This window comes from Lichenostomus cassidix, chromosome 1Ab (assembly GCF_008360975.1).
Source record: "Lichenostomus cassidix isolate B80296 chromosome 1Ab, HeHo_3.0, whole genome shotgun sequence".
NCBI classification, from domain to species: Eukaryota; Metazoa; Chordata; class Aves; order Passeriformes; family Meliphagidae; genus Lichenostomus; species Lichenostomus cassidix.
This window is the reverse complement of record NC_139481.1, coordinates 10,691,682-10,717,375: the sequence shown is the minus strand read 5'-3', so window position 1 is coordinate 10,717,375 and position 25,694 is coordinate 10,691,682. Positions and strand designations below refer to the sequence as shown.

Below are 25,694 nucleotides of genomic sequence, written 5' to 3'. Positions count from 1 at the left end.
TCTCTCCTTCTCCACCATACTTTGGTGTCTGCTGAGCTGTTCCTCGCAAATATTCTCACTCCTCTCTTTTCTGGTCAAAATTGCTGCTGTGCAGCAGTTTTCCCCTCTTCTTAAATACCTTATTCCTGTGGTGCTGCCACTGTCACTGACAGGCTTGGCCTTGGTAGGTCTGTCCTGGAGCTGCCTGCCACTAGCTTTGCCAGACATGAGGGAAGCTTCTGGCAGTTGCTCACAGAAGCCATCCCTGTAGCTCACCTACTGCCAAAACCTGGCCCTGCAAACCCAATACAAATACAAAACGTGAGAGGTACCAGGGATCCTTCCAGGCAGATGCCTTCAACTTAGATGCCTACTTGCTTGGCGACTTGCTACCTGTGTAGAAAGAAGAGTAGGGAAGAGGAAAGCAATAGCAGTCTGCCTGCAGCTGCTCCTCACATTTCTGGCATAAGAGAGGGAAGCAGTAGATGCCATGTGCTAATTTGTCTTTGTCCTCCCTCCCTTGTGTCTGACCAGACTAGGGTTTTTAGCACAAGCAAGATGGAAGATGGTGTTACAATCTGGTTTAAACACAAGAAGAGCAGAGGAAACTAAGTCTCTGCAAATAAAGCAGATCAAACCCAGAAAGGTTCAAAATATACCCAAAAAAAGATTAAAACTAAACAAGGTTAGATGTTGATGCCAAAAAAATGGATATATTTTATTTAATAGTAAAAGAGACAAAGAGAAAGAAAGAAAAAAGGAAAGGAAAGGAGAAAGGGGAAAGGGGAAAGGGGAAAGGGGAAAGGGGAGGAAAGGAAAGGGGAGGAAAGGAAAGGGGAGGAAAGGAAAGGGGAGGAAAGGAAAGGAGAGGAAAGGAAAGGGGAGGAAAGGAAAGGGGAGGAAAGGAAAGGAAAGGAAAGGAAAGGAAAGGAAAGGAAAGGAAAGGAAAGGAAAGGAAAGGAAAGGAAAGGAAAGGAAAGGAAAGGAAAGGAAAGGAAAGGAAAGGAAAGGAAAGGAAAGGAAAGGAAAGGAAGAAAGAAAGAAATGTGCATAGGGTGCTGGGGGGACAGGGAGAGAGTGACAAAAGTTAGATGGAAACATTACCCTTTTGAGGGTCCCAACAATATCTTGTTAGTCCCCTCCATCTGATCTTCTGGGTGGTGAGGGTTCCCTGCTGCTGCCACCACACCAAAGAGTATAGAATCCAGTGGATCTATATACATTTGGGCCAGGTGGGAATGCCCACATGTCTCCTGAGTGGGCTAAGTTTGACACTGTCCCTTGTAACACTATGGCTCTGTTGCATTGTCTCTGGCGCAGAACTTTATGTCTGGTGCACCCCTGTTGGGGTTTGACCCTGGCTAAATGCCAGGCACCTATGACATCTGCTTTCTCTGCTCTCTCCTGCCACAGATGTGCAGGAGAGGAAGGAAAAAGAACTGTTGAACACACACCAAATTAATGAGTTGAGATAGGACACTGGTGGGAGGATGCACAGGAAAAGGGCTTACAGGCTCAAAACTTAAAGTTGCTAAGGTGATTTACTAACCTAACAGAGTCGGAGGATAAACAAGAAGTAAAAATAAGCTTCTCAGACACTGCTCTTTCACTCACGCCCCTCCCTCTTAAGACAGCATTTCTCTGCTCACCCCCCTCTCTCCTTCCAGCCAACAACACGGACAGGAGGCAGGGTAAGGGGTGTTTTCTCTGGTCAGTCCACCAGGGAGAGGGGTCCTCTACTTAGCCATGGGGTGCCTCCCACGAGAGACAGTCCTCTGGGAACCTCTTTGGCATGTGTCTGATCTCACGAGGTGTGGAGGGGCGGCAGCCCGGTGCCGCCCAATGTGAAATCCCATTGACTGCAGTCAACGTGGCAGAGGCCAGAGTCGCCGAGGATACAATCTCTTGGGGCTCTGTTGAGGCTGAGCCATGAGCCGCCCTCCCTCCTCCCACGACAAAGTTTTGTAGTAGTTGATAGGTTAAAAGTTTGCTGTACCCCTCCTCTCTCCGCCCCTGTTGCCACCCTGCTTCTAGCCTGTTCTGTTGCCGGGCTCCCCTGATTGGTTCCATGTAATCCCCTCCCTTGTTGTTTCTCATTTGCTCCCCCTGCTGCCCGTCATGCTTCCCCGGGCCTGATTGGCCCCGCCCCTGCATTCCCGCCCCGGGAAACCCCGGGGCTCCCCTTAAAACCTTGGTGCCATCTTGCCCTCGTGGTCGGAGGCTCTGGACCACTGACTCGCCTGTGCTTTGCACCCGAGGCTCTGCTGGACCTCTGCCCGAGGGCGACAACAGCTCCTTCCCCTGCTTGTGTCCCGGAATAAAGGACTGTTGTTCACCCTCAACGCGTGGACTGGTCTTGTTTCGTGAGGATCGCCGCCTTCCCCTCCTGCCTGCCTGGACTGTGCCCTTACCCTGCCAAGGGTTCCTCCAAATCCAATTGGGGCACCCTGGGATTGGGCGAGCCACCGTCGGGTGGTTGCAGAGAGGGTCGAGTCGCCGACCCTGGAGAGGAAAACCCAACCGCTAGCCGGGTCTCTCCTGCCTCGAGGAGCCGGACCACTGCAGCGCCCGAGGGCCGTTGTCCTCAACGGGGATAATCTCGGGAGTCCAGACAACGACAACGAGCAACATCCCGCCTGAATTTTGCTGCAACATGAGTCTTTGTCCATAAGGTGCTGTGCAGACTCTCCCGAGCCGAGGCCAAGCTGCTTCCATCCCAGGAGCAAGGCCTTTCTCTCCCTTGCAAGGCCTTGTAGCTTTAACTCTTTCGATGAGACTCCCACTGGATTACGCAGATTCCTCCAGGCATCCACCTGCTCCTCTGGCATGGGCTGTGAGTGGATTTCTGCATTCTTCTGGACTCCACAGGCTGCAGGGGGAACTCCTGCTCCCCAGCCAGCAGAGAGTTTTCAGCTCTCGTGCCTGGAGCACCTCCTGCCCCACCTTCTCCACTGACCTTGGTGTCTCCATGTTGTTCTCCCTTCACATATTTTCACCTCCTCCTCCTCCTCCTCTAGCTACAAAGAAGTGTGTGATTACTTTAAATTTTTCTTAAATATGTTATCACAGACGTGTAACTAACACCTCTAATTGGCCCACACTTGGCTGGCAGCATGTCCATCACTTTCAGAGCTATCAGAGATTGGCTCTGCTGGAGTTGGGGAAAAACTTACAGAACCTTCACACAGGACACCCAGGAGCCATTTTTGTGCCACTCCCCACCCCTCAGACTCTTCTTCAGGCCGACCACAACAGCTTTTGAAGGGTTTAAATTTCTCTTAGATGTTAAAGATAACCTTTCTGATGTTCTGGGCTAAGCAAAACCACCACATCCCCCTTTGGGGGGCCCTTTGATGAGCCATGGCACCCCTTCAGCTGTGGATAAGCTATTCCCGGGGTGCAGAGCCCCACAGCTGAACTAGTCTGCACAGTGGAGGTTGGGTGTTCACTGCCTCTGACCAGAGGCTTTTCCACTACATACCCAAAGCCTCTCTTCTCCCCCCACCCTGTGGTGTGAGAGCCTGTGCTGGCCTGGCAGCTGATAGCCCTGGGACTATAGTCCCCACCCCAAAGGTGCCAAGCTTATGCTTTGTGAATGTGTTCTTCTCTCCCAGCTCTGAGTTGTTACTTACCTTCATCAGCCGGCAGTTTAGGGCCTCAGTCAGGGCTCCACTGAGGGTTTTGGTGGTTTTCTCTGCAGTTTTTGTATAGTTTTGCTATAATAGGCAAAAGTCCTTTATGAAAATGTTTAAGCCATAAATTATAACATTTCACTCTCCAACAGATGGGCAGACAGAGCAGAACCAAATGTCCATGCACGTTCAGATCCCACATCACAATGTGAAAACATAAAAAGGACTCTAAATCCTGGAGACAGATGGGAAAATGGACTGGTAGAGAAGCAGCTGTATCAGCAAACTGTTTTCCAGAGTATGGCCATCTACATATGATACCAAAATCAGCTGGATAGAAAACTTCTAACACAATTTTGAGTATTAGAAAGCAGGCATTCTTTATTGCAGCACACAGGTAACTCGGAGGATCCTTCCTCCAACTGAGTGCCCCAAGTGTTGGGGGAACAGAGTTTTTACCCCCCTCTCCCTTTTCTTGAGGCTAAGTTCCTTATGGGAACCAGTCTCTTGATATATATATTTCATTTTACACGGTAAGGCATTACAACAGCTATAGCACTGAATCATAATACAAGCTAAAACACATACAGTAATTATTATGGTGATGATTGTAAACAGATGTTTTAACAAAGTCCATGTGGGTAACCATGAAGTAAGTTTGCTCCAGATTTCTTCAAATCCCCAGAAGGTGTCGTCTTGAGCTGTGTGTTGTAAAATTTGGATTTGTTTCCAGATTTCCTGGACATCTGTAGACACTACCATTTTGATCAACGTATACACAGCAACTGGTGTTATTGACTGTGCATAGTCCTTGTGATGCTAAAAGAAGGTCTAGTGCCATTCGGCTTTTAAAAACAACTTGTGACAAGCTCTTGACTTCTTCCTGCAATGCAGTAATGGCATCTACTGTGTCATTTTCTACATATTCTATGGTAGCAGAAATGTTCACTGTTGTCTTTTCTAATTCAGTTACTCCTAGCCAGGGTAAAAACCATCTTAGGAAAGTACTAAATTTAGTTGGTTACTCAACTATAGCATTTAAAGTTCATTTTGTATGCCCCAAATAGTTTCTCATCCACAGTCCTGAGGGTATCTGGTCTTCATCAATTATTGTTATGTTAGGGACTAAGGCTCCTAAAGTACAAATGCCTTTCCAGCCTAGGGGAAATCCTTTATGAGCTTTATTTCCACATATCCAATACCACCCTATTCAATTTGGTACTGACCAAGGATGATTTACTTGCCCAAGTGTTCGCATACATTATGTGTGTGATTTCCGACAAACATTCCAATTCCATTAGGACAATCTAGTTCTCCCATCCTTTTAGGGGAGTTACATTTTTTGCACACATGCATGATCATAGGATATGTTGGAGGGTACTTGCACACTAACTTGTATGTCTACTTATTGGCAAAAGGAAGTGTTCACCCAGTAACTAGTAATAATTTCTCCCAAAAATGGAATTGCGTAAATGATTAATGGCTTCATCATGTTTTTAGGTAAATGGGTGCACATCCAACAACCATTTCTGTGCAACATTTGGATCACATTTTGTGATAAAACTAGATGAAAATTTTGGTCCCCAGTCAAGGCTGAACTAACAATTGGTAGAACCACAAAAAAAGGCTTCAGCATCTTGTTTTTTCTCAGACAACTGTTCGATTACACAAGGGGCTTTGGCCCTTTTAATTCTGGAATTATATATCCATGATTTTACTCCATCTAGTTTTGAAGTTGTCAATAGTACTTAGGAAGGTCCCTTCCACTTTGGCTGAAGCAGAGCAATTCCCCAGTCTTTTCAAGTACACCCAATCTCCTGGTTGGAAATCCTGCTCTGGTGTGTCAATCCCATCAGTCCAGAGATCACCACTGCTCGCTACAAATCCTGTAAGGTTTTACTATGAAAAATGAGGTAATTATTCAAATTGATCCCTCCTTTTACATGCGTTTGCTGAAATGTGTGGTACTTGGTAGGGTTGACCACAGAGCAGCTCATAGGGTCTTATTTTGCTGGTGGCCCATGGCTGAATTCTAATCTGAAGCAGAGTAACAGGTAAGGCTTGGAGCCATGTCAAGGAGGTTTCCTGATATATTTCACCCAATTGCAATTTGATTGTATAATTCTTTCGCTCTACTTTGCCACTACTTTAGGGCTTATAAAGGGTATGAACATTCCACGGTACTCCCAAGGCTTTCCAAACCTGTTGTACCACTTCTGCAATAAAGTGGGAATGTCTGTCTGATGACATTCCCATAGGTACCTTGAATCTAGGTATTATTTGATTCAACAGTATTTTAGTCACTTCCCTAGCCTGGTCGGTGGGACAAGGGAAGATTTCTGGCCACCCAGAAAAGGTATCCACCAGAATTAGGAGGTGTTTATACTGCCCTTTCAGTAAAATCAATCTGCCAATATTCACCTGGAACATTTCCAGATTTTATGGATCCTAGCATTGTTTTTTTAGATGTGTTAGGGTTGTTTCTTTTACAAAGTGTACATTGTTGGATTCTTGATTGTACAATCTGAGCCATTTTAGACCCAAATTAAAGATTTTTGTAAATGTTTCAAAAGTTTTTCAGTACTCCAATGAGTGGCTTTGTTTTCGTGATCCACTGTTTCACAGAAGATCAGTTCTGGGACTACTATTTGCCCTGTTGGAGTAACTGCCCAGCCTCATGGATCACATCTTGCTTCTAAGGTTTCAATTAACTGACAGTCCCTAGCACTATACTCTGTTTTTTCTACTGGGAGAGGTATCTCTAGCAGGGGTATTAAAGATAAAACTTTGTTTTCTAACCATGCCTTTTTCTGCAGCCTCTTTGCTAAATAATTCCCCAATTAGTCTTATCAGCTAAATGATTCCCCAGTTCTGGTTTGGTCTTACCTGCTCAGGGTGCTCAGCAACGCATGATGGCAACTTCTGCTGGTTTCTGGATACTTCTAAGGAGATCCAAGATTTGTTTTCCATTTTTGATCAATGTGCCTTGAGATATCAAAAGGTCTCTTTCTTTCCAGATGGCCCCATTTGCACGTACCAGTCCAAAAGTGTATTTTGAATAATTCCAAATGTTAAGTCATTTTCCTTTACTTAATTCCAAAGCTGGAGGGAGGGCAATTAGCACTGCTTTCCAGGCTGAACCATCAGATGGGACTGCCCCCCCATTCGATTACCTCATGGTGTGTGTCACTGTACATCCAGAGAGCCATTTTCCACTTCAGACAAAGCTGCTCCAAGCAGTAAACAATTCCCAATCGTGTCTTTCCAAGGTTCTGTCTCCTAAATCAGGTCTGCTGGAATACACTTCTTTGATAGTCTGTAAGTAATCATGATCTTCCTTCTACTTGTTGGGTAGATAAGAACATAGCAGGGTTTTTAAATGTCACATCACCTTGCTCCAGCAAGCCTACCTGGTATTTTAGTCTCTGGCTGGGAGATAGCCAGTGGCCCCCTTTTTGCTTGAGTACCAACTGGACCATACGTGGTACATGAATGATAATGCTTTGTCTGAAAGTCAGTTTTTAAGATTTCTGGATCAAGAGAACACCAGCTGCTACTGCCCTCAGACAGCTTGGCCAGCTTTGGCTGACATTATCCAGTTGCTTTGAAAAGTAGGCCACAGCTCTCCTCTGGTCCCCAAGGAACTGTGACAGCACTCCCAGTGCTGTGTTTTGTCTTTCATAGGTAAATAGTTCAAATGGGTGCATGGGGCCTGGGAGACCCAAAGCAGGGCCCTCTCTTGGGTTTGCATGGCCTGGTTTTGGTAGTGGGGAGGTTACAGGAGTGGCTTCTGTGAGAAGCTGCTGGAAGCTTCCTCCATGTCTGGCAGAGCCAATCCCTGGTGGCTCCAAAGATGGATGTGCCACTGGTCAAGGCTGGGACAATTAGGAATGGTGGTAACACCTCTGTGATAACAGATTTAAGAAGAAAACAAAACGAAAAGGTCATTGTGCAGTTCTAATTACGGCCAGAGAAGAGTCAGGTGAGAATATGTGAGAGGAACAACTCTGCAGACACCAAGGGCAGTGAAGAAGGAGGGCAGGAGGTGTTCCAGGCACTGGAGCTGGGATTCCTCTGCAGCCCATGGTGCAGCCCATGGTGAGGCAGCTGTGCCCCTGCAGCCCATGGAGATCCATGGGGTGCAGAGATCCACCTGCAGCACGTTGAGGAGACCCAGAGCAGAGCAGGAGGATGCCTGAGAGGAGGCTGTGAGCCCTGGGAGGTCTGTGGAGAGAGGAGCCCAGGCTGGAGCAGCCTGTCCTTGAAGGACTGCAGCCCATGGCAGAGTGAGCCACGCTGCAGCAGCTCGAGGGGCACTGCTGCCTGGGGGATGGACTCACGGTGCAGCAGCTCACAGCATCTCTTGCTCGTGAGATGGACTCACATTGGAGAAGTTCATGGAGAATGTCTCCCATAGAAAGGACCCCATGGTGCAGCAGGGAATGACTCCTTTCCCTGAGCAGCAGGAGAAACAGTGTGTGATGAACTGACCATAACCCCCACTCCCTGTCTCCTTGCACCACTGGGATAAGGAGGTACAGCTGGGACAGAGGGGGATGGGGGAAGGTGTTTTAAAGGCTTTATTTTACTTCTCATTATTTTGCTCTGATTTTGTTTGTATTAAATTTAAGTTCTATCTCTAATTTTGAGCCTGTTTTGCCCATGACAGTATTTGATGAGTGATCTCTCCCAGTTCTTATTTTAACTCATGAAGTCTTCATTACATTTTCTCTGCCCTGTCCAGTTGTGGAGGGGAGTGAGAGAGAGGCTTTGGTGGGTGCCTGGAATCCAGCCAGGGTCAACCCACTTCAGGCCCACATGAGGGCTTGCTTACGTTGTAAAAGGCAGCCCATGAATCATCGATCCAGACTTATAAAGTCCTTGTGAGTTGTCTTCAAGAGATCATACAGTGGCTTTACCAGCAACCCGTAATTGCTCATCCACAGGTGACACCACCCAACCATTGCACCATGTTGGAAATGCATGCAACTTTCTTACCATTCGTGGCTGTCAGAGTTGGCAAATTGCTTCTTTTCATTCCTGTCCCAACCTCCTTTGCTCTTGGAGGATTTTTAATTCCATGTAGGTTACTGTGGTCTGGGCTATTTGTGCTTTGTCTTTGGATGTTCTATATTCACTTAGTCCCAGAAAACTCAACAATGCCACAGTTTGATCCCAACTTTGCTGTTTAATTTCAGTGGATGATATCAGAATGTTATCTACATACTGTAACAAGACTCCAGTAGAGTCCTGATTTTTCCATTCCTTCAATTCCTTTGCCAATTGATTTCTGAATATGGTGGGGCTATTTTTAAACCCCTACAGTAGAACTGTCCAAGTCAGTTGGGCTCTTCTTCCTGTGTTTGGATTTTCCCATTCAAAAGCAAAAAAGTCTTGACTTTCAGTACTCAAAGGGATACAGAAAAAAGCATCTTTCAAATCTAATACTGTGAACCATTTTAATTTTTCACTCTAGGTTATTAGTAAGGTATTAGGATTTACTACTACTGGGTGTGTATCACCTATCTTATTTACAGCTCTAAGGTCCTGTAACATCCAGTAATCCTTTTAATTTGCCTTCTTATCTGGCAAAATAGGGGTATTAAATTTGGATTCACATTCTTTCAATAGGCCATATTTTATCAATTTTTCCACAAGGGGTAACAACCCCTTGTGACTTTCTATTTTCAAAGGGTATTGGTTTTGCCTTACCAGTCCTGCTCCAGGTTTCAATTAAATTCTTATAAGCTCTGCTATTTTGGAATGCCCAAGCACCTCTCCTGCCCAAACTATCAGAATCACTGCATCCTCAAGTGATAGTGGCAGATGGATCATGTCCAATTTTGGAGACTGTAGTGCAAAAATAGAGGACTCCACATAATTAGATTCTGGAATAATAACCTGTATTTTGCCACTTTTAAATTTTATTTCAGCATCTAGTTTTTCCAGTAAATCTCTCCTAAATAGAGGCTTTGGTGAATTGGGTGAGTCATCCATTGTTTTCCTAGTTTAAAATCAATGGGCTTGAAAAATGGCTGAGTTTTGTGATTCCCTGTTGCACCAATGATTGTTATAGAATCATTATTCACATTTTCTTGTACTGTATTTAGCACAGAGTAACTAGCTCCTGTATCTACAAAAAATTCTACCTCCTCATTTAGCTCCTCTCTCCGCACTGTAGCTGTAACCAGAGGTTCTCCTTGGGAAAAATACTCCAGTCCCCCTCAGTCATCACTGGGGACAGCCATGAGAGGGGGGGCTTTTATGTTGCAAGTGTGACAATCCCTTTTCCAATGCCTGTCTTTCTTACAATATGCACATCGATTAATACCAAGTATCTGGGGGGAGTTTGAGGTAGGTTTTCCACACCCTCATCCCCTTTCTTTCCCTGGGGGGTGTCTTACAGGGGAGACAGGAGCCTTATGCATTTCGGCTGTTTGCTCAGGCTTCTAGCAACAGGCAGTAATTTTTATTAGGGTGACTGGCACCTCAAGACTCGGTCTCGTTCGCAAGGTTCTTTGATATTTGGCCAACTAGTCTAATATGATAGAAATTACCTTTTATTAGACCCAGAGAATAAATAGACATAGAAACATAGAACAGATTTACATACATACATAGTACTGACACAATTGCAAAACTATAAAAATAGCTAAACCACAATTATGTAATAAAATTATTGCAAAAACTATTAATAGCTAAGATTGCAATTTATAGAAAGGTGCATATTCTTCTTATTATTAATAGCTAGCAAGGATAATAAACTTAAGAACTCTGTGTATCTTACCTGCCAATTGGTGGTGGAAAATACTTCAAAATTATTTTCACGCAATTCCCAGGAAAGTAACCACAGAGTCTGCATCCAGACTCTGGGGAGAAGTTCTTCACGCATCTTCGGAGTGTGTGTAAGAAACCTCTACTTCTGGGATATTTCCATGAGTTCTTATAGGATAAAAGTGTGCCTTGTGTGGTCAGCAAGCATAGTTTTTGTTTGTTTTCCCACATTCTCTCTTCATTCCAAAATATGAGTTATGGTTAAAGGCTTTAGACTTTTGGGCGCCAAGACATAACCCCCACCAGGCTGTTAACCCAACTAAAATCATCTATCTTCTGCAACTGAGCAGAAAGGAGAAGGGGGCAACATCCTGCCACAGGGGGCACCATTCCTTTGGGAATTCCTTCCATAACTGCAACTACTTTTATTTAGTTGTTTCTTGCTGGTTTTATCTATTCTGATAAACTCCCCAAGCAACATCTAACAGCTTTCCTAAACATAGTGGCCTTGTCCCTCAACCTTTTGTAATTTTCTTCTAATATCATCTGAGGATTGCACCACAAATATGGGGACTAATTGAGTTTTTCCTTCCTATGCTTCAGGATTGATATTAGTGTATTTTTGAGCCATTTCTTTCAGGTGATTTAAAAATTCCACAGGTGATTCCTTACGATCCTGCTTAATTTGGAATAATTTTGACATATTGATAGCCTTTGGAATGGCATGTCTAATTCCATATAGTATCCATTGTTGATATTTATTTAATCTCTCTCTAAAAATGGGCACATTAGGGTCCTACTCGGAATCCACAGTGGGAAAATCAATATCTAACGTACCCATCAAGCCACCTGTCAAAATTTGCTCTTTCACAAACCTTCTACTGGTTTTAACAACCATCTCTCTTTCTGTACTATAAACAACATTTTTAACACAGTAGCTATATCCTTCCACTCCAGATCCTTAGTTTTAATCATAATTTCAAATGGTTTTGCCATTGATGGAGGGGAGTTACTATCACATCTCTGTGTTTAGCTCTAGTTTGCCCTGCAATTGGACTAAAACTCTCTGTTGCTTGATACATCCTCTTTATCCTCTCTATCTTCTTTTATAGATGTGCTAAATCTGCCTCTTTGTATGCCAGTTCCTTCAAAATACCAGTCTCAGCAGCCTGGTTATCTGTTATCCCATCCAACCTGCAGCTATGACTGACCATAGGATCTAAATCACCCCCCTTTATCAAGGAGATTTTAGAACAAATTTGTCCTATGCTGCATAGAGAATAACATTTTAACTGTTTTCCTTGGTTCTCTTTTTCAAGAGCCAGCACAAAGGGGTCTGAGTGCATTGGTGTCACCCCACAATCTTTCTGCCATTCTGGACGATTCCACAAAGTGAAAAACATTTCAGCATACATCACCTTATGCCATTTCTGTGCCCATCTTAAAAACAGCATTAACTGCACCAATGTATTGTAATTCAAAGTTCCATTTTGTGGCCACTTTTCTCCAGAGTCTAGTTTGTACAATGGCCACAACTGATTACAATATTTAATCAAATTCTCCCTGGTCACTGTTCCCCCAAGGGCCACACCACTCTTTCTCCAATGTCACAAAATACACTCAAGTGGGGATTTCTCAGAATGCCGCCTTTAGATTGTCCACTACCCGCTTCTGAATAGTAGACCCAAAAAGTTACAATACACATACAAATTCAAATACAAATCAATTATTGATTGATAAAACCAAGTCAAATACCAAATTCTGGAATACCAAAAAACTCATCCACTGCACTGGAAGATCCACACATGTGGGCAGGATTCCAAAAACAATGACCTAATATTGAATGGTGTCTTACCTGTGTCCCAGACTGGTCCAAGGGTCTGTGTTCTTCTCCAGGAAAGTCCTGGTGCCTGCGTGAAGATCCAAAGACCCCTCAGATCGACAGGAGATCAAGCAGAGTGTCACATTTAGACTTGCCAAAAATTATATCAAAATCAGCTAGACAGAAACTTTCTTACACAGTTTGAGTATTAGGAAGCAGCCATTCTTTATTGCAGCATGCTGGTCACTTGGAGAATCCTTCCTCTGAGTGACCCGAGTGTCAGGTGAGCAGAACTTTTGTCACACACGCTGGTTACATATTCATGAGCTACCTCCACTTTATTTGAAAGAGTCACACCCCTTGTTGGGAGTCCTTGTATGGTTCTTCCAGGTCTGTCTTCAACATCCAGTGTCCTTTTTATGTCGCTGTTCCTTGACCCTCACTTTTGAGTAAGGCCAATATCATTGTTTTGCATAACTTCTGCTTTGTCAGCCTTGCAGAGCTGAGCTGGCATCCTGCTTGTGTTTTGCATTACTTCTGTTTACCAAAGTTACATCCTTTATTCAATACTTTCCTGTCGCTGTTGAGCCGCTAGCAGAGAAAAGGACCCGGGTTCTCAGTGTGACAAGAAAAAGAGGAGTTTATTATTTTGATTTCAGCTTATATAGACTTTTCAGAGGTCACCCAGATTGGTCAGTCAGAAACCTTCCCCCAGGCCTGATTGGCCAGGCCTGAACTGTCCAAATCTCGATACACTGTTTTTAATAACATCCAAACTTTATCTTTGTTTATAAAACACAGCAGAAGTTCTCATGGGAAAGACCTGTGCTAGCCACACTTTCCAAGGCTATATTGCTCTGTTCTACTGCCCTTGATAAAAGTGAAATGTTCTGTTCTGCTATCCTTATCAAGTGAGTAAAATGCTGTTCGGTTCTACTGTTCTTATACAATCAAAAGACATGGGCCAAAGAAGTACAAAGATGGCCACTGTAAGTCCCTCTAGGAATTGGCTGTAGCACTCAAACTATAATGGAACAAAGAAACTTCTCTTCTACAGACTTTCACAGTCCTACTAGGATTATTTTTCCCACCCTCTCTTATCCACAGCCCAAGTAACCTACTTCAGGCCTTCCAATTCTTACCATCATGATGTGACCACAGAAATTACTTTTGCTGCTGCCAGCAATGGGATCACACAGGCATCTCTACCCCTTACCCTAAGGGTGACAGAACTTCAACTTACCTACACTGCTGAGAAACACTGAACTTGCTGCTTACATGTGTAGCAATGTATTTCCTCAAAGGCCTGTAACTGAGAAGGAAGACATTTCAAGTAGGTGCTGTAAGACAGACAGCCTTGAGGAAATTTCAGTGATGGGAGAAGTATCACTATTTACAGATATGTATGAATACATATAGGAATACAATCTTGTATATATATGTGTGTGTATATATATATATATATGAATATTGCATTTACATATATTAAAGGTAACTCCCAGCCAGTAGCTCAGTATACTTAATAACACCAAATTACCATTTGAAGAAAACAGAAAAATACTCAGAACGGAGTGAAGATCCACAAATACTACACAACCAATACATCTGTACTCAAAAGTACAGAATCACTCCTCTCAGGAGGAGGCTGTGTGAGATCCCTGTTCATCTATCAAATCAATAAACATGCACCTTACTGCAGAAAATACCATCAAGCACCAACAGTACGGAAAAGTGGGGCAGTGGAAGGTTGTGTTGCTCTAGGACTATATCGTTGGTGACAAAAGTAGGTATAGGGCTGTGGAAATATTTAGATGCATTCAAAACTAAAATGCATTCAGGACTGCACCAGGACTGAGTATTTTTATCATTCATGCTTTCTACTTCCAATACAATGTACGCATATTTCTTGTCGACAAGGCCTAGGGGGAAGAGGGAATTTAAATGAGATACGCTGCAGTTCGGCTGTCTGACTCAGTCTGATTAGACTTTCATATATTCAGGAAGATTTACAAATGGATTGTGTGACTTTATTTTGAAAACATCCTTGTCTACATGACAACCAGCCAATCCTAAGATGCTGCCCTTTCAAGGACACTTGTCCTGAGCATAGGAAAGTGTAAAAATTATTGACAATGCAGTTCAAAATCTTTCAGCTTCTCTAAAGCAGGAAACATGAGACAGCCTGGAGGCTTTCAAGAACCTCAGCTAAATATTAAACATCTATTCTGTTGGGTTTGTAAATGGATTCAGTTATAAAAACTTAACCAGAACCAAACATTCACCTTTGCATTTTTTTTCTGTATCTCCCTTGCAACACTATCTGTATTCTTATAATGTAATTCAAAGTCTTGCTGTAGTGTTCATGTGTCACATAACTTTACATCCCCTTCATAGCAGCAAGCATTGAAAAGCTCTGGGATCTTTACATCCATCCTCAAGTGCCACAAGGAAGGCAGCGAAGACCTTTAACAACCAAGTTCCCTGCTGCCCTCTCATATGTTGGCATCAGTGAGTGCCACGAGCTGCTATCTAGTTCCTTTTCTTGTCGAGGCCACGGTCACAGCCGTGTCACCTCACTGCTGTGGCCACAAAGATTTGTCTTGCACTGAGCCTTCCTGCTAAACCATTTATTCTTTGCTTCCTTATGATCTTTCCAAATCCTGCCAGGAAATGCTGCCTTGCTCCCACTTTTCTTAATGATTTCATGTTTTTTGCTGTTTGTTGTCTCAGCTCTGGAGATGTGTCCTGGGTGCTGAGAGGTGCCAAATGGGACAGACTGCACCTGCCAGTGGATCCCTGGGGTCTGGGGCGCAGTGAGGGTTCCCTGGGGGGAGCAGGACAGGCTGGGGGTTGCCAGGGACAGCCCCAGCTCTGGACATGGGAACAGGACAGGTAGCATAAGCTAGGCTTGGTTGCAATCACATCACACTGAAATCTATATTATCTTCTGACTTTGCTTAGCCTCTTTCATGAAAGTAATTTTGGTATACTATGTGGATTATGTGATGCACTCTGCTAGCTTCTTCCTTCTGTAGCACAACAAAAACTGGAATAAATGGACTTTAGTAAGGCTGAGGGAATTCTAAAAGTGTCCATTTCTTAATTCATCAATTCATGAATTTCTTTAATCCACCTCCTTAATCCACTTCTCTCCACAAATTCAGAATTATATCTTCTGAAATAATGCACACAAACATTGAGTGTATTATGGACAGCATTCAGCTCCTTAATTAATTTACACATACCCTCTGTTAGTTGTCCAACTGAAATCTGTGGATTCACAATTCATATTTTTATAGCACTAACCAGGGTGGCCAAAACAAAAATAGCTTCCATTTCAAGCTCTATCCTGGACTTTGAGATGTCATGCCCCTGAGCCAGGTGGTGGAACCTGATCAGGAAACTCACCTAAGAGGAAACTATCCTGGCAAAGAAATAAGTTAGTATTAATCTAAACCAGTTCTCCAACCTCAGCTGCAAAAAATATCTGCCAACACAGAGGGAACAGCAGCTTGAACTGAGAATGAGGAGTAGAACTACGTTTTCTCTTCTGGCAACAGTACCAGTTGAAGTGTTGATAAAACTCAGCTTTTTTAATTCAACAAGGCTTGCAATGTTACCTGCACACAGACAAGTGGTTGAATGCCTTTTTGCAGTAAGCCCCCAGAAGTGAACCCTATCAGAGAAAAATCAGATGAATGATCTTTTCTCATTAATTTCTGATCAACATTTTGTATGTTGTTGTGTTGGTTGGTTGGGGATTTTTTAAATTGTAGTTTCCAGTCTGCTTCCCAGTGATCTACATGATGCAACATGGGACTAAACCACAACTTAGTTGAAGAGACTGAAGAGAAAACTGGTGTTACAGAAGGTACAAGTGACAATAGTAACCTCTGTTAGTGACTTCCTTTCTGAAGTCCTTGTCTCCTCAGCCTGAAAGAAGCATGGAGAGAAAATGACCCCAGCTGTGGGGAGATAAACAGTGAAACCCCACTACTGAGTCATTGAACAATCCTCACCAAGAAATACCTATCCTTTTTTTAAGTTTAAAATCTTGTTTCCCACCAATTTAGAAACACCTCCTTAATGATCCTTTCAACTTTGCCCCCATCCCATCTTAACTATATCTCCTTAAAATCGCACCTGTCAGCTACATTTGAAGACAATATATAATACCTAAACAAAACTGTTAAGGATATTTTGCAGACCTTTTGGAGATCCAATTCAACTCAGAGTGATACCAAGAAGATTTATCAGTTTTATCAGTGATTTGTTTTAAAGGAGCATTGTGTGTGACTGCAAGATCCTCAAGTTTAAATGAGGAGCACTGAGAACAATGAATGCTGCAAGGGTGTGGAAGAGTCTCTCATCAGTCTAAGGTAAGATTTACCCCTAACTGTGTGTAAATTTGCTCCATGGCAAGTGCAACCATTTAAACACAAAATTATTGATTTACTTTATGACTAAACAGACAGATTTTCTCTTGCTCTCTTAGGGAAAAATAAACAAACAAGTATTAAAAAAAAAAACCTGGATTTCCAGCCCCAGAAGTGATAGTTCTTCCCATTATTTATCATGTAGGGGGAATACTAGAGAGATCATATGGGTATCCCAGGCACACACAGGGATTTAACAAACACCCAGCATGTATCTTCAGTACCATGACACCTGCAGAGTGTTCTAAAAGTTTAGTAACTTCCTACAGTTAAAGTACATTAAAAGTCTTCTTCCTTTATTTATCTGTTGCTCTACTCTTCTGTCTATTCATTGATATCATAGTATATCATACAATAAAACAGGACAGCTTCCATGGATAAAAATGTTTTAAAACATTTTCTATACTTTTGAAAATTATTAGAAAGTACTTCCATCATCACTTTATAAATAAAATTAATTTACTTTTAAAAACCCCAACAAACAACATATAAAATTTCTCCCATTTGGTAAATGAGACTTCCTCCTCTCAAGTTTCCTTCTTAAAAAAAGACAGACAAAAAGGCATTATCCATTGAAACCAAATCCAAGGCAGTTGTACATAGCATGATGCATTTACATGTACTGAAAGTCCTGCCTTTATGCAGGTACATCACAAAACAGGTTAATAGCACAAATGTGCTTTTTTCAAATGCATGGAGATATTTCCAGTCAGGTGAAATGCAGATAAAAAAACTATACTGAAGGGCAAAGCATCGGTCTAAATCCCTTCCCTTACACCTGGGTGAACAACAGAATTATCTATCACTTTATTTAAAAAGCCAATTACTTAAAAGCAAGAACATGAGTATTTAGAGCCACTACAAATCTTGGGCTGCCTACATCATAGATCCACCATTATTTCTAGGTATTAAAAAAACTGTCTAGTTCATCATAACAAAACAGCCTTCACTACGAAAATCAGAATAAACATTATTATTTATGTAAATACAGCATAAAAAGCCCTGCAAAAAAAAGCATGAAAATATGCAACACTGGCTGAAGAAATAAAGACAAACGTAAACAATTTCACTGTAAAACAGAATTGACAACTGCTCCTCTTGGATGGCAGGTGCAGTATTATTGTCAAAAAACAGGACATATAAGTATTTCGCAACATATTACTTGACAGAGGTTTTTCTGAGCTGAAAGGACATGTCCACAGCAGACACCAGCCACAAAAGCCTGTGGTGTCCTCCCAGTGTCCTCCAAACAACCTCCAAATTTTTGCCTCATGGAAAGCGGATACCACGTGGTACCCAAGGACACCACATCCTGCTGTAAAAAACACTTTGTAGTTTATCTTATATTTGGCAGAATTTTTAGATCAATTTTGTCAGGAAAATTAATCCACAAACACCAGAGGTTTGTGTCCAAAAAGCAGACAGAGGAGTCCTGTAACTTTATTCATGAATAAAGGGAGAGGTCATGGGCCAATGGTCCTGTGGTCTCTCGATTTGCTAGAGGATGCAGCCTCCTTTTTATCCTAATTTCCCAGCTGCATTTCCCTCTCTCTTTTCCCATCGGCTGATGTAATTACGAGGTACAGACTCCCTGAAACACTTAATGCAAACCCCCTTCTAATACACATCCTCTCCTTCCTCTTTTTCTTATGTCTCTGTTCTTATTAATACAGTCTTGGGCAAGTCAATCAGTGGAATTCCTATGGAAATCCTACCCATTGTTTCTGCTCTCAGTATGGTCTTCTCTTATCAGCAGACTCACAGCTTGTTTGTAAAGACACTCCCTTATTCCTTTCAATTTCCAACAAAAACCCATGTCATTCAGCAGACAAGGACTCTTGCAGCACTTTGCTGCTTGCTCACTCAATGAGAAACTCCAGTCTTTCTTACTACACTCTATTCAAATCCTGCTCCAAAAATTAACATTTTCTCCTTGCCCTTTATATTTTTCACTGTCCTAATGTTTCTTATCAAACAAGTGCCTCTCTTGAGTAGCCAGTCTATTCTTACCTAGCAGAGTAAAAGAGTGGTTCTGATGGCAACTGAAGACCTGAGATCACAGGAATCCACAGATTTTAAGTGTTAAGTTGGGCAGAAATGAGCTAAACTGAGAGAGAGGAACCTCAGCACCGCGTACCACTTGTGCACCGGGTTTCCTCTTGGTAGTGCTGAACTGCATAGCCTGCCTTCTGCAGCTTTCTGTTAGTTTGGGACTTCTAGGGAACAACTGCATTTTTTTTTTTCCATCTGAAGTATCACAAAGTACTTAGCAGGGAAGTTTATGTAGGAAGAATGTTGTGGCTTTAAATCTGCTTGAAACTGGAAAAATCTTACTAAAAATACAGATTTTTTACAAATAATCACCAACAGTGACCATGGACTACAATTTGCAAGGTCATAAATTAAATCAAATATTGCTGTCCCTAAATATATAAAATAACTGTATGATACTAGTTGCTGAAAAAATCCCCCAAAAAAACCAGCAAAAACATGCCAAGAGATGTTTCTTTCATCAAACCACTTCTCTTTCTCTCTCTTCCAGCTCCATGCTCCTTAACTCACCAAGAAAACTGGTCATTAGACAGCACAACCTGGCCCAGGGGGATCAAAACACAGGTGACCTGACAATTATGTACAGTAGGTGACAGGCACAAAAGCTGTAACAAAAAAATTATAATATATTGCTTCTAGATGCAATATGGATCATAAACATGAGTGTTGCACATCTAAAACACAAATAATCCAGAAATTTGGTAATCCCAATGGATTATCCGCCCATGAATAAATCCACCAACACAAAGGCCACAGATGATATCCATGGTTACTGAGAACCTTCAAGTACTCCAAGAAGAATTACCTCTAGACTCCTCAAACTCTCAATTATTTCCATAACTCTTTCAGTGAAAATTTTTTTTTTCCAGAAAAATGTTTCACTTGCTCCCTCGACCCCAGTAATAAATTAGGCTTAAAGGTATTTAGTTTGATAGCTCTGAGGCTGATCCTGTGGATCAGTAGGTTACTGTGGGGAAAACATGTTATTTTCAGACAACCGAGAAAATATTGACTATCATGCAGAACTTAAGTTTGAAAGCTTAGAGATATTCAAACCACCTTAGCAAATATATGTCACAATTTCTGCACAGCAAAGTTAAATGAGGGAAAAAAATAAACATTAATTTGTAAAAAGCTTAACAGTTTGACTTTTTTTAAAGCTTATTAACTTCTCTTAATCTATTTATTCTTGCTGTCACAGCTTTGGAAGAGGTTTTCCTTAATACTGACTGAAAATCCCCAATTCATTTCTTAGATACTGCTTAAGCTGAGTAATTCACTTTCCCTATATATTACTTTGTTCAACTGCTTCTTTTATAATCTATTAAAAGCAAAAATATAATTCCTTAGCAAAAAATATCATTATGTCATCCCTTGGTTTAGGGGAAAAAGAAAAAAGGCATAGTTAAGAGATACATCACAATTGATAATTTCTATAACTGACTCCTTTTTTTTAAACTTGTCTTTACCCCACCCCCCCAGACTAGACAGTATTTTGAATTAGTACAATGAGAAAATAAAATAACCTTGGGAGAGTAACAACATTTTGAAAGCTGCGTGGCTTTTTGTACTTGTGGTCTATAGCATTCTAATATACAGAAGCTGAAGGCAGACTGAATCTGTTTGTTAAAAGTCCCCAGAAACAGGCAAGGCTACAAATTTGCTAGAAGACCTCAAACTGTAACTAGCATTGCAAGTGATGGGAATCTCTTTCTGGCTTATATATCCCTAAACTGGAGACTGTTGGACTCAAAAGTCTTCAAAGGTTGGACTCAATGACTTTGGAGCTCTTTTCCAACCTTAAATATTCTATGATTCTGTTCCATTTCCTTGTGAGAGGAAAAGATGCAAGTCAAGCAAGACAAACCCCCAGATCTGTGGATGCTGAAAGTATTTTTGCAGACATATAACTATCTCTGCGGTGGAACAAAGGGAGACAGGGAAGGTTCTTGCTTTTCAAATGGACCAGGTAAGTCTCTCTCAAGGAAGAGATTCTTTAGCAAGTGGCAGCAGGGCTGTAAAACACTTTCTGCAAACATCAGGTAAAGACTGATGGTCTGCATTATGTCAAATTCCAGATGCTTATGTTGAAACCAGCTTTGGAAGGTAACAGGGAGACTCATGGCAGGGCTCAGTTCAGAGATGAAGATATACATCTAGATGTCTATCTGTAGATGACTATACAACCAAAGGAGAAACAGTCAGTATCACCTGGTGATTCCTGGAAAGCTCCCGAGCTGACCTGCCATGAGATGTCTTGTCTAGTAACTGAACTGAACGGAATTACACACTCCATAAGAATTCAGCCAACAAGAGCTCATGCACAAAGAGCACACGCAGAGGCCTGGACCCTTAACATTTAAGAGCATTAATGTTATTTACAGCATTAAAAGAGAGAGTCCAACCACCGGGAAAATGGCTTCCTCTGACTCAGGCAACCCCAGCAAGTGCCATTTTCACAGATCTGTTCACCACCGCATGAATTAGGGTTGGAACCCGGCGGAACCCCTGTGGCAGAAGATGGAACAAAAGGACCCTCATTTCACTGAGAAAGGAGAAGACAGATTAACTCTGTACCACCAGAGAGGCTCCATTTATCCCAGAGGAACTAGGTATGAAGAGCAAAGAAATGTAATGTGTTGTGCCTGGACCTCTCCCATCAGTTAATACTTGTACATACCCCACAATCCAAAATGCTTTTGAGGAAATCTACTCAGATAATGCTTGTTGAGCAAGTTTAACATCTTCTATCTTCCTCTGACCTTCATTAACACCAGCCTATGCCTGGAACACAGAAGTCATATAGCTGGCTGGATTCACCAGGAATCTTGCTGAGGAAAGCCAAGTTGGTGATAGGGAACAATGGTGCAGAAGATGAGAGAGTGAAAAAAGAAAAGAGGCTGTTAGTTAAAGGTTTGAGATTTTGGAAATGCAGGAGAGGATACAAGATCTGCCAAACCTGTTTACTGGGGTGTGAGACTAGGGGAGGTCAGACTTACAGACTGTTGTAGCTAAAGGAAATTAGGAAAGGAGAGGCTAAGGAAAAGCTGGGCTAGGAACAGGACTAGCTATGCCACAGAAAATGAAAATGCCATTGTGAAAGATATCCATGGGGAAATGAACTGACAAAAAGAATCCTTGCCATTCTTCCTCCCCAGAGTTTTATGAGTATATCCAATCATGCAACCAGTATCATTAAAGCAAGGCCATGTTTTATGAAAGACATTAACAGTTCAACAACTTTTACTCAACTAATTGCAAAGTATTTGAGGCTTCTGGAAGTTTGGCCCATGATGACTAAGATATTTTTGTGTATTAAGAAGTCTACCCTTGATTTAGCATGAATTCAACTTAATGAATATATCATGTCTGCTTACCAGCAAGCTTGCTGTCATTTTACAAAAACTTTTATAAATTCTGTAGTTAGGAACTAGGACACAATAAAAATCACAGAAACAAATGAAGATTCATAATGAAATGTGCATCTGCCTTAGCCACCAGGTTAAATCACCAGCTATCCGGAGCACTTCATGCACAGTAGCTCAAGTTTTCTGGCTCAGAACTGGCAACAAATACTGCCTAGAAAATGGTGGGTTCCATTGGTTGATTTCCCCCAACGTCCTTCAGTCAACAGCAGATGGAATTTCAGTTTTCTCACAAAGATTATAGGCTTAGAATAACAGCTCTTATATTTCCAAAAGAGATGATGGAAAGCAACAACAATTAAAAAACCCACACAAACATTCTGGCCATCTGGCCACTGAAAGGCACATCTGAAGCTCCACTTCACAGAGGCTCTTATACCACAACCGCTGTTGCACCATGGGAGAATCAGGCGCTGTATTTCTACCAACTATCAGCTGTAGATTACAACATAACCTGATATCCATAAAGAAACAGTTTCCTAGAAAATGTTAATAAACCTGATGGCTTGCTAAAAGTTTATGGAGATACAGCCAAAATGATGACATCTGTTTCTGCAATGCGGTAAAGCTTACATGTGAAAAATAGCTCAAGTAATTAGTATTTTTTAAATTAAAACTGTTACTGCTGGAAAGAGCTATGAACTTGGTACAAACTAATGTTTTGCTTGAAGTCTGGGAGAGCAGAATTTGCATTACAGTCAGAGAACAAGAAAAATTGACAGTTCTGACCTATTTTGCAGCTAAGACTGAGCGGAACAGTGCTGTAAGAACTTTTGGACTGCTGAGATATGTTACTATGACAAAATATTCCACTCTTTCAGAACAAGGTTCACCTTAAAACTGTATTTGTATGTGAACTTGATGCATTTGTAAATATGAATTAGGCCTAATGATCCCATGTTGTAGTGAGTAATTATTATTACAATGATGACAGAGTTCTAATACTGTACAGAAGAATCTTGGAAATAGTATCAGAGAAATCTCTTTTTCACAAACATTTTATCAACTGAGCTAGCAGAAACCAAACTGGATGTACTCCTGACTTGGAATTTTAACTTGGAACTGTGGCTTTTTTTTGACAAATCTGTGATCTCTATTTAGGGATCATATATTAGTTGAGCTGCCTTTTACTGATATTTTACCCCCTCTTCAATACAGGGAAGAATGCAGAAAAATCCAACATTTTCCTTTTCCCAATTTTCTAAAAGAATAATTGAAACACCCCCACAAAAAAGAATGGAAACATTTAATTTAATTTTGGACAAAGCATGTCAACTTGTCCTCAATTTGTAATTTTTGCCTTTCTTTGCCAACAAAAACTTTTGAAGTTAATTTGAAATTTTCACTTTTAGGATATTTTAGGGAAGGAACCATTAATAATTCAAATGGGTCCTCTACCATACTGACCCTGTATAAGATGTTGTGGAGCTCTGTCACCTCAGGGAAATGGGTGTTATGTCTTCCAGACCTCTTTGATGCCTGGAGATGAACCTTCCTTATGCATCATAGCTGCAAAACGTCTATAAATGTTCTAACTGCCTTAGACAGCCACCTTTGGTCCTCTCTGTGCTGGAGATGAGCACAACACATCAGAAATAGTTTATGGCAAGGACATTCCTATTAAGAGACAACAGGAATGACAGTTGTGCTCATTCCTTCCATGAGTATTAAAAAAATGTGAGTTCTGATACATTTTCCAACATCCTCCTCACTGGGGGAAACAGCTTTGTTTGAGGCACCTTGGTTTTAGCAGCACTGGAAAAAATAAATTGAAAATACAGGAAAGAGGTTTCACACCTAATTTTACATAAATTAATAGATTAACAACTGGAATCAACACATCTTATACACCACTGGGAGAAATTTTTCCATTTTTTACCCATATTATTGGAAAAGGTTGTTTTTAATGCAAACATTAATCTTTTTCTAATAATTGCATTTACTATTTATTATTTCCATCAACTTTCTAATTTCTAAGTCAGTCAATATTTTGAAATGTAGTTTTTGTAAAAGTTCTCTCACATGACCTCTGACTTTGCAATTGTGATTTTTGTTGTTTAGGACATATTTGGTTTTGTTATTTAAGAAAAAATTCCATTTCATTTTGACTCACATTCTTTCCCACTGAGGACCAAGAGACAACATGGCATTTTGAGTAGCTAATTAAGAGATTGGTGGTGACATTTTAGCAAGTCCAATTCCCTGCTGGGAGATATTATTTCTCTCTTTTATAATTTTTGGGCTAGTGCCAAACAGCCAAGGAAACAAAGCCTTTTAAAGATGGTTATTTTGAGGTACTTGGGTTTTTAACAGTTGATCAGGTAAATACTGCAAACCAGAAACAATGACAAAAGGAAAAGCTGTAACACTCTCACCTTAGATCAACCAAGTTTATCACCTGTTACCTGCCAACAGAAATAGGTGCCAACCCCTGTATTATCACAAACGTCTGAGTATTTCTAATCATCAAGTTCTTTTGTCTAGTGTAGATCAAGAGATCTTATACAACAGAACAGACACATTTCCAGTTAAAATACTCGCTAGGAATTCCTCATAAACCTTCCAGGTAACCACACAAACATAAAAAAGATCCATGTGGAAACGCCTGGAATTCTATTAAGTGACCCTGGAAAATTCCTTATTGAAAGAACATTTTACAAATGGAATTTCTCTTCAGCACTGAGTGCTGTACTTACAATGAGTTAGAGTTGAGAGTTAAACAATTAAAAAAGTTACACTTTTGGAATAACAAAATGTGCAAACACCGGAGAAAATGTTTAGTTTAATAAAAATCTGTTTAATAAAAATAAAAACTAATTTAGTTCAATAAAAACTCGAAACGCCTCCCGCTCGGTAAAAGCACAGGTCTGTCACAGCCTCATCCCCTCACAGCCCTGTGATGCAATCGTGCGGGCAGTGACCTTTTCACCTCAAATCGAGTGTGTCTTGCCAGAGCAACGCCAGATTCTTCTTTCAGCTGCTCTTGGCTGTTCTCTGCCCCCCACTGAGACAAAATCACGATCTTTATGTTCAGCATTCAGGCCGCAGTTGGATGGAAGCCCCTTGTCTCCGAGTGACTTTCTCCCTGCCGCATGGGTATTGCCCAGATCATCGGATCAAGCTACCATTTAGCGAGCTTCTGGATCAAGCCTTCCTACAGGTCTAGTGCACACACTAGCACGCTGCTCATAATAAAGATCCTGGTTATGATTAGTTAAGACAATTAAATAAAACTAACGAGAAAAGTGAGTCAGCGGCAGGGACGGAGGGATAGCCCGGGACAGCCCAGGGCACGGCCAACCTTCAGCCGCCCTGAGGCGCCTTCCGTGCAGGAAATACTACGTTAAATTATATAATTCAGAACCAGTGAACATTAATTTAATAAAAATGCATAAATAGGTAAAAAGGTTATCAGCATCTGTGTGGAGGCCGGAATTGTGTCGGGCACCCCCCCGGTCGCTGGCCAAGGACAAACACTGCGCGACTCGCTGCCGGTAAACCAGCACCAGCACTGCACTCCTCCCGACCACTCCGCAGCGCGGACAGAGCGCGCCTCGCGCCGGAAGTCACGTGA

The 25,694-nt window shown here is 41.7% G+C and overlaps 1 long non-coding RNA gene and 1 pseudogene across 1 annotated transcript in view; one reads left to right on the top strand and one right to left on the bottom strand.

Moving 5' to 3' along the window:
- Positions 1-25,694, top strand: part of LOC146442924 (uncharacterized) — a 300,193-nt gene that overhangs the window by 92,493 nt on the left and 182,006 nt on the right. The window lies entirely within an intron of this gene.
- Positions 2,503-7,090, bottom strand: LOC146442929 (syncytin-2-like; annotated as a pseudogene).